A 14345-nucleotide genomic window follows, 5' to 3' on the forward strand; every position below is an offset into this window, starting at 1 on the left:
AAGGTCATCTAGTCCAACCCCTTGCTTAAAGCAGGACTAATTCCCAGACAGATTGTTGCCTTAGAACCCTAAGTGTCCTCCTCAAGGATTGAACTCATAATCCTGGCTTTATGTAGGCTAATCCTCAAACTGCTGAGCTATCCCTCCCCCAGGAGGGGGCTAGTGACAGGGTCTATTGCTTTAGAACACACAGGATCCACTACTCCCCTCTTGGCTACTGCCACTTGATCATAGGCTTGGCTTAGTGTCTTCTTATCTCTCTCTTCTGTTATGAAATCCATCTCTGGTTACTTTCAATGGGTATGGGTTCTCATTAGTCCTTGAAGAAAGTGTATAACTCCTCATCTGGTGAGAGCTCTCTTCCTTAGGGTCCTCTGTTTCACCTTGTCCTACCAGTGCTTTATCTACCCCAAACTCAGGGAGTTGTTAGGTAAGATCACATGGGAAGCAAGCCTAACGGGGGAAAGAGTTCAGCAGAGTTGGCAATTTTTCAAAGAGACATCATTAAGGGCACAAGAGCAAACTATCCCACTGTGTAGGAAAAATAGGAAACATGACAAGAGACCACCCTGGCTTAATAAGAAGATCTTCAAAGATCTGAAACTCAGAAAAGAGCCCTACAAAAAATAAAAACTAGGTCAAATTACAAAGGATGAATACAAACAAATGACACAAGTATGTAGGGACAAAATTAGAAAGGTAAAGGCACAAAATGAGATTAAACTAGCTAGAGACATAAAGGATAACAAGAAAACAATTCTACAAATACACTAAAAGCAAGAAGAAGATCAATGCGGGGGGGGGGGGAAACAGTAACAGAAAATGTAGTAACGGCAGAAGTGTTAAATGACTTTTTTATTTCAGTTTTCACCAAAAAGGTTGGTGGTGATTGGAAGTCTAACATAGTGAATGACAGTGAAAATGAGGTAGCATCAGAATATAAAATAGGGAAAGAACAAGTTAAAAATTACTTAGACAAGTTGATGTCTTCAAGTCACCAAGGCCTGATTAAAAATATCCTAGAATACTCAAGGAGCTGACTGAGGAGGTATATGAGCCATTGGCAATTATCTTTGAAAAGTCATGGAAGATCGGAGAGATTCCAGAGGACTGGAAAAGGACAAATATAGTGCCAATCTATCAAAAGGGAAACAAGGACAACTGGGGAATTACAGACCAGTCAGTTTAACTTCAGTACCCAGAAAGATAATGGAGCAAATAATTAAGCAATCAATTTGCAAACACCTAGAAGATAATGAGGTGATAAGTAACAGTCAGCATGGATTTGTCAAAAACAAATCATGTCAAACCAACCTAATAACTTTCTTTGACAGGGTAATGAGTCTTGTGGATGGAGGGAGGGAGTGGTAGATGTGGTATATCTTGACTTTAATAAGGCTTTTGACAATGTCTCCCATGACTTTCTCATAAACAAACTAGGGAAATGCAACCTAGATGGAGCTATATAAGGTGGGTACGTAACTTGTTGGAAAACCATTCCCAGAGAGTTTTTATCAATGGTTCATGGTCAAGCTGGAAAGGTATATCAAATGGGGTCTCATACGGATCAGTTCTAGGCCTGGTTCTGTTCCTCTTCTTGGCATAAAAGCCAAGGATGGAATAAGTAGATAGATTAAGTCAATTTTCATCCTTAAAAACAGGCTTCATGATACCAGATTTAAGTTATATTGGTGAAATAGGATGGGGAAACAGACATAGCTGCTGCTGTTCAGGTGATATCTGTGCTGTGGATGTATAAGGACGATTTGTTTCCATTTCTGTCAATCTGGTATGGTTTCTGAATCTGAATCCTTCCTGAGCCATGAGACGTTACTTAGGGCACGAATAATGCTTCGCCATCCCTGTACAACCTGGGCTGCTTTTTGCATGTCCTCTATGTTGCTAAATCTCATGACTTTTCTCTCTCTGAGAAAGGGTCAAAGGAAGGATTCTTTCACTTGGCCTCTTTTCCAAGTTGCTCCAGCTGTCCAGCTGCACACCTGCCATTGCAGATGCTCTGGCTTCCTTCTTAACACATATCATAGACATTTTCTGGATAGCTTTAGAGATAAGGGATTGTTTAACATTGATGAATATCAACATTTGTGATAAATTCTTTCAATTTAATAACTAGTATTTTCCTAAGGCATTTGAATGCTTGTCTGCACCTTTGGTAGATTTTCAGTTTTCACATCCACACTTAAGGTGGCATCATTTGTAAGCAATAAATTCAATATATGGAAAAAAAGAGAAATAAATGATTTGCCATTTAATACCATTCCCCTGAACTGGGCACTGATCGCACCGTGTAGAATGAGGCAGTATGATGGACTACATCATGTGTTTCCTGTAAATTCTATACAAATAAAGCATCAGGCAAAGTATTTCCAGTAGAGAAAAGAAGGTGTTAGTATGGTTATACAAGGCACTGGTGAGACCTAATCTGGAATACTGTGTGCAGTTCTGGTGTCCCATGTTTAAGAAGGATGGATTTTAATTGGAACAGGTACAGAGAAGGGCTGCTAGGATGATCTGAGGAATGGAAAACCTATCTTATGAAAGGAGACTCAAAGAGCTTGGATTGTTTAGCCTAACCAAAAGAAGGCTGAGGAGAGAGATGATTGCTCTATATAAATATATCAGAGGAATAAATACCAGGGAGGGAGAGGGATTATTTAAGCTCAGTACCAATGTGAACACAAGAACAAATGGATATAAACTGGTCATCAGGAAGTTTAGACTTGAAATTAGACAAAAGTTTCTAACCATCAGAGGAATGAAGTTCTGGAACAGCCTTCCAGGGGGAGCAGTGGGGGGAAAAGACATATCTGACTTCAAGACTAAGCTTGATAAGTTTATGGAGGGGATGGTATGATGGAATAGCCTAATTTTGGCAATTAATTGGTCTTTGACTATTAGTGGTAAATATGCCCAATGGCCTGTGATGAGATGTTAGATGGGATGGGATCTGAGTTACTACAGATAATTCTTTCCTGGGTGTCTGGCTGGTGAGTCTTGCCCACATGCTCAGGATTTAGCTGATTGCCATATTTGGGGTCAGGAAGGAATTTTCCTCCAGGGCAGATTGGCAGAGGCCCTGGGGTTTTTTGCCTTCCTCTGCAAAGTGAGGCACGGGTCACTTGCTGGAGGATTCTTTCCACCTTGAAGTCTTTAAACCATGATTTGAGGACTTCAATAGCTCAGATATAGGTTAAGGGTTTGATAACAGGGGTGGGTGGGTGAGATTCTGTGGCCTGCGTTGTGCAGGAGGTCAGACTAGATGATCATAATGGTCCCTTCTGACCTTAAAGTCTATGAGTTTATGATCACTGTTGAGATGTTGGTTTTGACTTTCAAATTCCTAAAAGCCTTTGGACCTGCCTACTTGAGAGGTGCCATCTCCCCTTGTGTGATTCTGTTGGATATATGCTCTCTAAAGATTACTGAGCTGGAGGTGCCCTCAGTGTAAAATAAAATGACCTGCGGACTGTGGTAGAAATGTACTTCCTTCCCACCCTTGATCTAAAAATAATCAGAATACATTAATCTTAAAGGCATACTGCAAAACCCATCTACTTGCTTGGGATTTTAAAGAGGGCTTAGCTGTTTGTGGGGACTGGATATGTCCTGTTGGCTGTGTTTATGGGGGGTAGAGATTGCCTGAAGATATGTTGCTGGAGGGATTGTGTTTTAATAGCTCCAGAGCCTGGGATAGGTGTTTGTTTTCTACATGCAAATAAGAAGTTGAGGTTATGGGAGCTATCAAAATGCATAATTCCAGACTCTGATCTCAGATGCATGATAAGTCAGGAGCCTCCATGGAACTTAGCAGACAGAATTCAGGTCTACACTATGAGGCTGTCATAAACAGATGGTTAAGGGTTAATGTCTCTTTTACCTGTAAAAGGTTAAGAAGCTCAGTGAACCTGGCTGACACCTGACCAGAGGACCAATGAGGGGACAAGATACTTTCAAATCTTGGTGGAGGGAAGCCTTTGTTTGTGCTGTTTGTTTTGTTCGTTGTTCGCTCTTGGGGCTAAGAGGGACCAGATGTACACCCAGGTTTTCTCCAATCTTTCTGAATCAGTCTCTTATGTTTCAAAATAGTAAGTAATAGCCAGAAAAGGCAGATTAGTCTTATGTTTGTTTTCTTAACTTGTAAATGTGTATTTTGCTGGAAGGATTTTTACCTCTGTTTGCTGTAACTTTGAATCTCAGGCTGGGGCGGGGAAATCTCTCTAGTCTATATGAATCTGAATACCCTATAAGCATTTTACATCCTGATTTTACAGAGATAATTTTTACTTTTTCTTTCTTTTATTAAAAGCTTTCTTTTTTAAGAACCTGAGTATTTTTTTCCTTGTTTTAAGACCCAAGAGGATTGGGTCTGAACTCACCAGGGATTGGTGGGGGGAAAAGGAGGAAGGGAATAGTTAATTCCTTTTTGTTTTAAGATCCAAGGAGTTTGGATTTGTATAGCTTCCCAAGGCAACCCAGGGAGGGGAAAGTCTGGGGTGGGGAAAGAAGGGGGACGGTTTATTTCTCCTTGTTTTAAGACCCAAGGGGTTTGGGTCTTGGGTTCCCCAGGGAAGGTTTTGGGGGAACAGGAAGTGTGCCAAACACTATATTTTTGGCTGGTGGCAACGTTATCAGATCTAAGCTAGGAATTAAGCTTAGAAGGGTCCATGTAGGTCCCCACTTTTTGGACACTAAAGTTAAAAGTGGGGAAAAAACCTTAACAGAGGCATAGTCAACCTACATTGTACAACTCCAGCTATGTGAAGGGGGTTGAATTAGCTTAGGTCAATCTTTTGTGTCTATACTGTGCTGGGTCAATGGGAGAAACTCTCCCGTCGACTTTCCTTATGCTTCTCTTTCCGGTGGCGTAACGGAATCAACTAGAGAAGATTGGCAGTTGAATTGCTAACTCGACCCCCGGTGGATCAACTGCTGCATACACCGCTCGGCATACACTGGTGTAAATGAGATCAGAATCTGGCTGGTAGCAACATGTGTGTCATAGGGCAAGGTTTCTTAGCATCCTTATCTCTGGATGCATCATTAGATAAAGTTTAGGCCAGTTTGGAGAAGGGGAATGAGGTGCAATGCTGCTGGGAAATGCTGTAAGACACTTAAAATTTCAATTACCCAGGTGACTGGAATTGTTCATGAAAATATAGGCTGAGAAGAGGAGCTATTTTAGGTGTCTTGTTTAATATGTATTCTTTGAAATATAAGCACCACATAATTTCCACAGTAGTACAAACATTCAGGCTTGTACTGGAGATGTTCCTGAGTGCATAATGACAGAAGCTTTTGTCATCTGTGCATTACCACTTCAGTCCAGGTAGGAATTAATGCCTCTGGAAAATACTATTATAATGGAACATGATACAGAGCAATCTCTCAGCAATTGTGGGAAGGTGACAGTACATCTCAGAAAAGTGACTGCTAAGGGTAGGGAGAAGTACAGGACTAAATCTAAAATGATGGTTAATACTACAGACTTTTCCTACTGCATTATAATAAGCAAAATGAAAGTTTTAAGATGGGGACCTAAAGTCAAAACTGCTTGTTATGCTGCAATTGCTGCATGCTGGTTCTCCAACACACCTGGTATAATCTCCCCTGTCAATGGTAAATTCACATTTTCTTTTAAGGTTGTTGGGTTTTTTTTTTTTTTGAGGATTGTGTTGTAACAATGACTTAATAACTGTAGAATTTACTCTGACTGTAGTCCATCTATATCAAAATACAGTACAGCATGCGGAGGGCTGGCTTTTGCAGCCATTTCAATAGAGAGGCTCCTGAACCTAAACCACAGAGCCCAACAAGAACAATATTTTTAAAAAGTTCATAAGTGGACACAGCTGGTCCATATCCAAAACCTAATACCTGTATATAACACACTCAAAGGCCCTGATCCAAAACCCACTGAAGTCAACGGAAAGACTCCTGCTGACTTCAATGGGCCCAAGTCTGTGGTATAGAAGGTCTGAGTTATACTCACTGGTAATCTGTGGTATTTTCATTTGGCCATGGTTTTGTCAAGCTAGCATTAGGATGCCTGTGGATCTTAGTCTGTCTAGGATAAGCTTTGTCTAATATGGGGACTACATATCAAGAGTAGGAGCTTGCTGCCTACTCAGAGCTAACAGTAAAGACAACATTTTCATAATTGGCTAGAGATTCTGAATGCCTCAATTTTCTGGGTTAGGGCTGCTGATTTCAGAGCTGCTGAATATTCGCTACTCTGAAAGTCAGGTCCCAGGTGTTTTAAATTGAGGTACCCAGAAATCAGTGAGCACTTTGGGTCTTATGCCTTTAGGAGTTGTGGAAACATGTTCTGAGGATGAAGTTGCTGGGTTCTGTCTCCTCTGATGACCATGACGTCTGCACACATGCAGGCATACATATACATGACAAATATACCCCCGACTTCTGAAAAGTTTAGATATAGCTACACATGTTGCAGTTCAGATCCCTCATGAGAAATCAACACATGCTTCTTATTAGGAGACTGTACCTACTAAGTTGAACTCATTATTAGAGCTTGTCATAAAATTATCCTCTACCACCCTGAGGAAATTGATTTTTTGGTGAAAAAAGCAAAATTCAGAAATACATATATTATACTTTGGCTGAACAGAAACATTTCAATTTTGAAAAGCTGCTGCAGTGCATTGTGGGCGTTGTAATTCAGGTATCTCACACTCCCATTCTTCTCGTTAGGCCAGGCTTCCTGGTTGGACACCATCTCCCGTGAAGTAATGTTGTCTCCTTTCTTGGTAAGGGGAGGCAGTGCATCATGGGAGATGAAGTTTGGATGAGGAACCCAGCCCACAGAGGAGAATGGGAGCATCAGACACCCAAATTATAGTTTTGACAAGAAATTTTTAATCAGCCTGCACTACTCATTAGTCTTCCTTTCCTGGACACAGAATGTTTCTCAGGTTTCATAAAGTGCTTTCCCCCCTCCCACAAACACACTTTGTTGTCCTGTTAGTCTCTACACATTCTTGTTCTAGTTGAAGCGTGGAAGCTGGGATGAAGAATGCTACAAGAAAGGTTATTCTCATTGTGTTCTTAGGTTGACCTAAAGCAAAAAGTGCTTGCTCTTGCAAATTTCCAGTACAATGCGGTTCAGATAGTTTGGATGAGGATGAGACATTCAAATTTCAGTGAAAAAGAAAGAAGGGGGAAGGTTGTCTGAACTGAACCTCTGAACAATTTTAAGATTCTCCCATCACTAAGTACTATAATGAAAGCTGGTTCCTTACAAAACCAATCAAATCATTGATATATATCAATCAAGTAAATATGATGACTTTAATGTACCCTGCACCATTTATGACAATCTGATTAGGGCCATGGAAGGGAGAGATCTTACTCCGGTGGATAAAGCAGCCAATTGTGTATTTGCTCTGCCACTGAGTTGGTACATGACCATGGGCAAATCACCTAGGCCAACATTTTCAAACTTGGGTGAATAAATATAGTCATTTCAGTCCACACCAAGACATCTAAATAAAACCAGCCCAGTGCTCAGGATTGCTGAGCATCTGTAGCTCACCTGTCCATGCAGCTCTATTCATATTCGTACTGAAAGGGATATTAAACCTCATGCTTCAGAGATCTAATGTATCCACATCTGCTTTCTGCAGGGTTTCTTTCATTTTCCTCTGAAGCATCTGTTACTGGTCATTGTAATGACAGTGGTAGAGATGACCCTTAGGTCCATTACAGTCTGGCAATTCTTTTGTTCCCATAAATCCATGATTCAACTCAGATTCTGGAAAACAGGAAACAAGTAGTCTCAGATCATCTCATTCATAGTGCTAGTTTTGTTAAAATAATTATTAGTTACAGGGAGTGATTTCTGGGCCACAGGAGTTCAACAGTACATAGAATTATTATTACTGTTTGCTTTCTTGTTATTTTGTTTGGGGTAGGAAGAAACAAAGGGGGTGAGTGTTATGGTAGTTCGCATGAGCGAGCACCACAAAAGATCAGAAAATAAAACATCTGTTACAGAACATGTGTTGTAACTCTAGGGTATAGACTGAAGCTAGTCAATAATATCTGAGAGTGAATGAAAGAATGAATAAATAAGTCTATAAAATTATGATTCCCTCCACCATCCCACCCCTATGGAATCTGTAGACAAAATTGTTCTAGTCTTGTAAAAAGTGGAGGATGGTTAGAATCTATGCAGCTGTTACTCAGTACAGAGTCCTCAGTTTGCCAACTCTCCCAATTAAGAAGTAAGATTCAAAGTTTAGAAGTCTAAATTGGTGTAATATATACATTCTTCAGGCCCACCAAATATTCTGTTACACTAGTGTAGGCTTTGTCTAGTCTCAGACCAAGATATGGAACATTATGGAAGCCTTACTCCTCTGTGTGAGCATTTACTCACATGAATAATCTTGTGGATTTATTATATGTGTATAATAAATAGGAGAGGAATTGTTGACTAGTGGATAGAGCACTGGACTATGATTTGAGAGCTGGGGTCTATTCATGCCACTACTTTGCTTGGGCAAGTCATGTCACAGCCTTGTGCCTCAGTTTCCCCATTTGTGAAATGCCTTGGAATCTATGGATGAAGGTTGTTATATAAGAGTTAGATGTTATTATTATTATGTAGTACAAAGACATCCAACCTTAGATGGAGATTCTATTGTGCTGTACACACACAGTAAGAGACAGTCCTTGCTTCCAAACAGCTTACGATCTACATAGACAAAGGATGGAAGAGGAAAACAGGCACAGAGAAGTGAAGTGACTCATCCAGTATCACACAGCAGTTCAGTGGCAGAATCCAGAATAGAACCATGCCTCTAAGTGATCTAGAAGCTAAAGGCTCTGAATTCCTAGCAATCTCTTTAAATATTTATTTTCCTGATTTCATTTCCTCAGTCCACAGTGTTTTAAGAATAAGGAATAAAATCATATTAAACAGTCTACATTTATTCCCTTCAGTTCCTGCAAACGATCAAAGAAAGAGAGAGAGGAAAAAAAATCTGTTGGTTTTAAAACATTTGAACAAGTACCAGACCAGTCAGATGTAAACAACATTAACACAACAGAAATTACTTTACAGAAACAATTAGTCTATAGGCTTGAGTGCCTTATGTTTCTTCACAACATTATGTACATGCATACACACACACACAAGGTACCAATATATACATATATTTACACACACAAACAATCTATATCTATATCTATCTATAGGGGGAGGATGCACAGGGTGTCATATATGTAGGGCTGCCAAGCCACCAGGATTGTCTTGGAGTCTCCAGTAATTTAAGGTTGATTTTTAGTTAAAGATTATGTCATATGATGAAACCTCCAGGAATACGTCCAATCAAAATTGGCAACCTTACATATATGTTTCAGAGTGGTAGCTGTGTTAGTCTATATCAGCAAAAACAAAGAGGAGTCCTTGTGGCACCTGACAGACTAACAAATTTATTTGGGCATAAGCTTTTGTAGGCTAAAACCCATTTCATCAGATGCATGGAGTAAAAAATGCAGTAAGCAGAATAAATATTACGGCACATGAAAAGATGGGAGCTGCATATAGGTGTGTATACAGGGAGAGAGCTATAGATTACTAGATATGATTTATGCAGTGTGGTATTGTTCATATATGTTATGACAGCACTTATAGTTAAGCCTGAGTTTAGTTTCTCATCTGTTCTGCATCTCTTCTCTCTTCCCTGCTGTCAGATTGACAGAGTGAAACGGGCCGCCAGAAGTCACCTACTACAGAACAGGTCCAACAAGGAAAATAACAGAACACCACCAGCCATCACATAGAGCCCCTAGCTAAAACCTCTCCAGCACATCAACAACGATCTACAACCTATCCTGGAAAATGATCCCTCACTCTCACAGGCCAGTCCTCGCTTACAGACAGCCCCCAGAGTTGAACCAAATACTCACCAGCAACTACCTACTACACCACAGAAACACTAATCCAGGAATCAATCCCTGTAACAACTCCCCTTGCCTACTCTGTCCCCATATCTACTCTAGCGACACCATCACAGGACTCAATCACATCAGCCACACCATCAGGGGCTCATTCCCAAGCACATCTTCTAATGTGATATTTGCCATCATGTGCCACCAATGCCCATCTTCCATGTACATTGGCCAAACCGGACAGTCTCTACGTAAAAGAATAAATAGATCCAAATCCGACACCAGGAATGGCGACATACAAAAGCCAGTAGAACACTTCAATATCCCTGGACATTCAATAACAGATTTAAAAGTAGCCATCCTTCAACAAAAAAAAACCTTCAAAAACAGACTTCAAAGAGAAACTGCAGAGCTACAATTTATTTGCAAACTTTACACCATTTATTTGGGCTTGAATAGGGTCCGGGAGTGGCTGGCTCATTACAAAAGCAATTTTCCCTCTCCTGACATTGACACCTCCTCATTAATTATTGGGAGTGGACCAAATCCACCCAGACTGAATTGGCCTTGTCAACACTGGTTCTCCTCTTGTGAAGTAACACCCTTGTCATCATGTGCCAGTATATTTATGCCTGTATCTGTAATTGTCACTCCATGCATCTGAAGAAGTGTTTTTTTTCTTTACCCATGAAAGCTTATGCCCAAATAAATCTGTTAGCCTTTAAGGTGCCACCAGACTCCTTGTTGTTTTTGTGGATACAGACTAACACAGCTACCCCTCTGAAGCTTTGGAGTTTACCCAGAGCTTTTCTGGGAAATGTATTCAGGGTATCACCACCAAACACAAGGTGAAACAGACTGTTTAGCATAAGTAGTTAACACATATTTCAAGGTGAAGTGGCCTGTACTTCATCCAGTGCGCAACTAAATGTTTAGAACTGGTTTGAGACTTCCTGTGGGTTAATCACACTTTTTCAACTGTAAAATTTGCATTCACAATATTTCCTGGGGTGGGTGGGTAGGATGGTTTTCCAATTAGAACTTAAAATACATTTGCATTATTTGCAAATTTTGCCACCTCCTTTTCCAGGAATTCTAAAGAAACTTAAGAGTGGAGTGATTGAGCTACTAAAAAGAAACACAATGTCCATACTGCATAACTGCAGAGCAGTAAATAAGAGTAGCTATCTTTTAAAATGGTATGAGGACTGAATTCTGGGAGTTACATATCAGTTAATTACCTTGTGTGTACCTGAAACTATCAAGTGGCCCAGATTTGCCCCCATATCAACCCTCAATTGCCCTCAAGTTGCTAGGGATTGACTGAAGCATTCATCGGGGCCAGTTATAAATATCTCTTTATTAAACTGCAATCTATCATGTGAATAAAATAAATAGAAAATGGCAGTGCTACATAGTGCCCAAAAGGGGACCTTTACCTTACTTCCGTGCACCTCCACCCAAAACTTAAATCTCAGCCTATTTGATAGTCCAACAATATCTGATTACTCTAATGTTTTATTAGTTAGAAACTACTTTGGGTTCTAATTCTATATAGTGAGAAAGATTGTGTTTGTGATATCACCTCCCCTATCAGAGGCAGGAGTCTATTTACAAAAGATTTCAAACCCAGGTTCCTCTGGATCGGGAGCCTGATTTCAACACAACACTGGTGAAAATCAGATATGACTCCATCCTCATCAATGGAATTATGTCAGTTTAAAATGGGAATGTGTAATGCTGTGTCTCTTCAAGGTCATCGTGCTGTTGTATACTGAAAAACTTAGCGCTCTTCTTATGGAAGTTTAATGCAAAATATTTTTAGAAGGAGCAGGCTACCAGCTGCAGAAACTGTTAGTAAAACAACATTAAAGTTATGTCTCTCTTATAGCAGGTTGTGTCTCTCTAATGGGGCTGGATTTTTTTTCTACAAGACAGAACACAGTGTGAGGATAATGTAAAAAGTCTGGCTCAAGAAGTAACTTTTAGGTGCCTCTCTAACCCAAACCTGATCTCAGAGCTTTTGAGGTTCACCTAATACTTCGTACCTTCATATAAACCAATGACAAAAGCACATCACCTTCTTACAAACTATACCATGCTGGCTTGAAGTAACCAATAGTTACTGCTTCCATGTGACGCAATGGCACCCACAAGTTCTGATTCCTGAGGGCAGATGGTATTCTCCAGTTCACACATTGCTCTACTGCTCAAAACTGAAGTTTAAACAATCAGCTACCTGCCATTTTTGAAATTGCTGTAGATAAAAACTCTTTGATTTCAGATTTCTGTTGCTTGCTCGTAGGCTTACAGAGAATAATTGATACCATAAGAAAACAATTGAAATAGACAATAAATGGAATTTGGTTGCAGTACATTGTAATTCTGCTCTAGATTGGTATGTGCTGTGCCACAGAGACAAGTGTTAGTTTTAAACAACAACAATAAAAATATAGCTAAATGGGGATGGAAACCCCCCCACTGCTTTAATGGTTCTAATATAATAATCTTTGACCCAGCTAAGATGGAAACTTAATTGTTACTATGCCTGATATAAAACATGTGGTACCATATGCTACCCTACTAGGTGGAGGAAGGAAAGGAGGCATCAGATAACCCAGAATAAAGAGGGAGAACCCCATTCATAGAGCGACAGCCTCTTCATGTATCTGCAAGTGCCCCTCCCTCTACCCTGAAGCAAAAACGTAAGAAATATGCAAAGGTTCAGCAGAAGTTTGAAAAAGGGTGTGGTTCATGGGCAGCGTCACAGCGGCAAAGCCCTGGCCACTGCAATTAATAGTGTAGAGGTGCTCAACTCTGGCCTTCATGGAACTTCATTTACTTCAGGGCAATCAAATCGCCTGCACTCACTTGCAGGGTCAGAGTCTGGAAAGCTACACAGCTCCTTATGAACCATGGGAAAAACCAGCCCTATTCAAAGCTGCAAGGGGCAATATTAACTCTCCATATTATTATTAATATAGCAACTGTGTGTGCCAATCATGGACCAGGGCTTCGTTGTGCTAGGAACTGTACAAACAGAAGAAAGAGACCATCCCTGCAACAAAGAGTTTTTTCAGAACCACGTTAGAGGGTTTCAAGGGAGCCATCCATGCTGATGGTACAGTTTCAGCTCATGTTATGGTGCTGAAGTGGTCAGGTGTCCACAGCCAGCAGCAAGTGATTCTGGATGCTTGGCTGAGGCCTGTCCCTTCTGAAGTTTGTAGCTGGCAACTTTTCTCTTTCTTCTGCCCTTTCGATTCAACACATTCTCCCCTTTGCATGTTTTAATACAGAAGGGAAATTCATGGGCCTTAGGCTTTGATCCTAAACCAGTCAAGTCAGTGGAAGTTTTAACCATATTTCTAAACCCACAATCTTAAAAAAAAAAAAAAAAGAAAGAGAGAGAGACAGGCCTCCAGAAATCATGAGATTTGGCTTTAAATTCATGAGGTTTTTTTGTTTATTTACTTTTTAAATTCTGTTTCTTTGGCTTCTAAGCTCTTGGGTCACATCTTCAATATTTTCTCTGAAACAATGAGGGATAAACCATTAAAACAAACAAACAAACAAACAAACAAACAAACAAACAAACAAACAAAAAACCCTAAACTGAGAGTCTTGTATAATCACATGCCTCCAGGAGCTGAGGCTGTAAGAAAAAACACCAAATTATGAGATACCTGCAATCAAATTGAAAAGTTGGTGACAGTGGTTTTACCATTGAGTTCAGTGGCAGAAAGTAAGGCCCTGAGTCCTGTCTTCACAGATTAAAACAATGGTCCCTTCTGGTCTTTTAATTTAGTCTGACCGCCTATATAATACAGGCCAGAGGGCTTCCCTGAATTAATTGTTGTTTGAAATAGAGCATACCTTAGAGGAAAAATAACATTCAGTCTTGAGTTTACAATTGCCAGTGATGGTGAATCTACCACTGCTCCTTCGTTAAGTTGTTACAATGATTAATTATCTCAATTGTTAAAAATGTGCACCTAATTTCTAATCTGAATTTGTCCAGCTCCATTTTCCACCCACCGGATCTTGTTATACTTTTGCTAGATTGAAGAGCCCTCTATTATCAAATTTTGTTCCCCATGTGTGTATACATAGACTGTGATCAAATAACCACTTAACCTTCTCTTTGTTAAGGTAAATAGACCGAACTCTCTCACTACAAGACACATTTCCCATCCTTCAATCATTCTTATGGCTCTTCTCTGAAGTCTCCCCAATCTATTAAGGTTCTTCTTGAATTGTGGAGACAAGAACTAGACACAACAGTCTAACAGCAATCTCACCAGTGCCAAATACAGAGATAATAAAACTTCCCTACTCCTCCTCAGGATTCTTTATACATCCATGGAGCACGTTAGTCCTTTTGGCTAGAGGATCTCAATGGGAGCTCATGT

This window comes from Gopherus flavomarginatus, chromosome 3, assembly GCF_025201925.1.
Source record: "Gopherus flavomarginatus isolate rGopFla2 chromosome 3, rGopFla2.mat.asm, whole genome shotgun sequence".
Lineage (NCBI taxonomy): Eukaryota > Metazoa > Chordata > Testudines > Testudinidae > Gopherus > Gopherus flavomarginatus.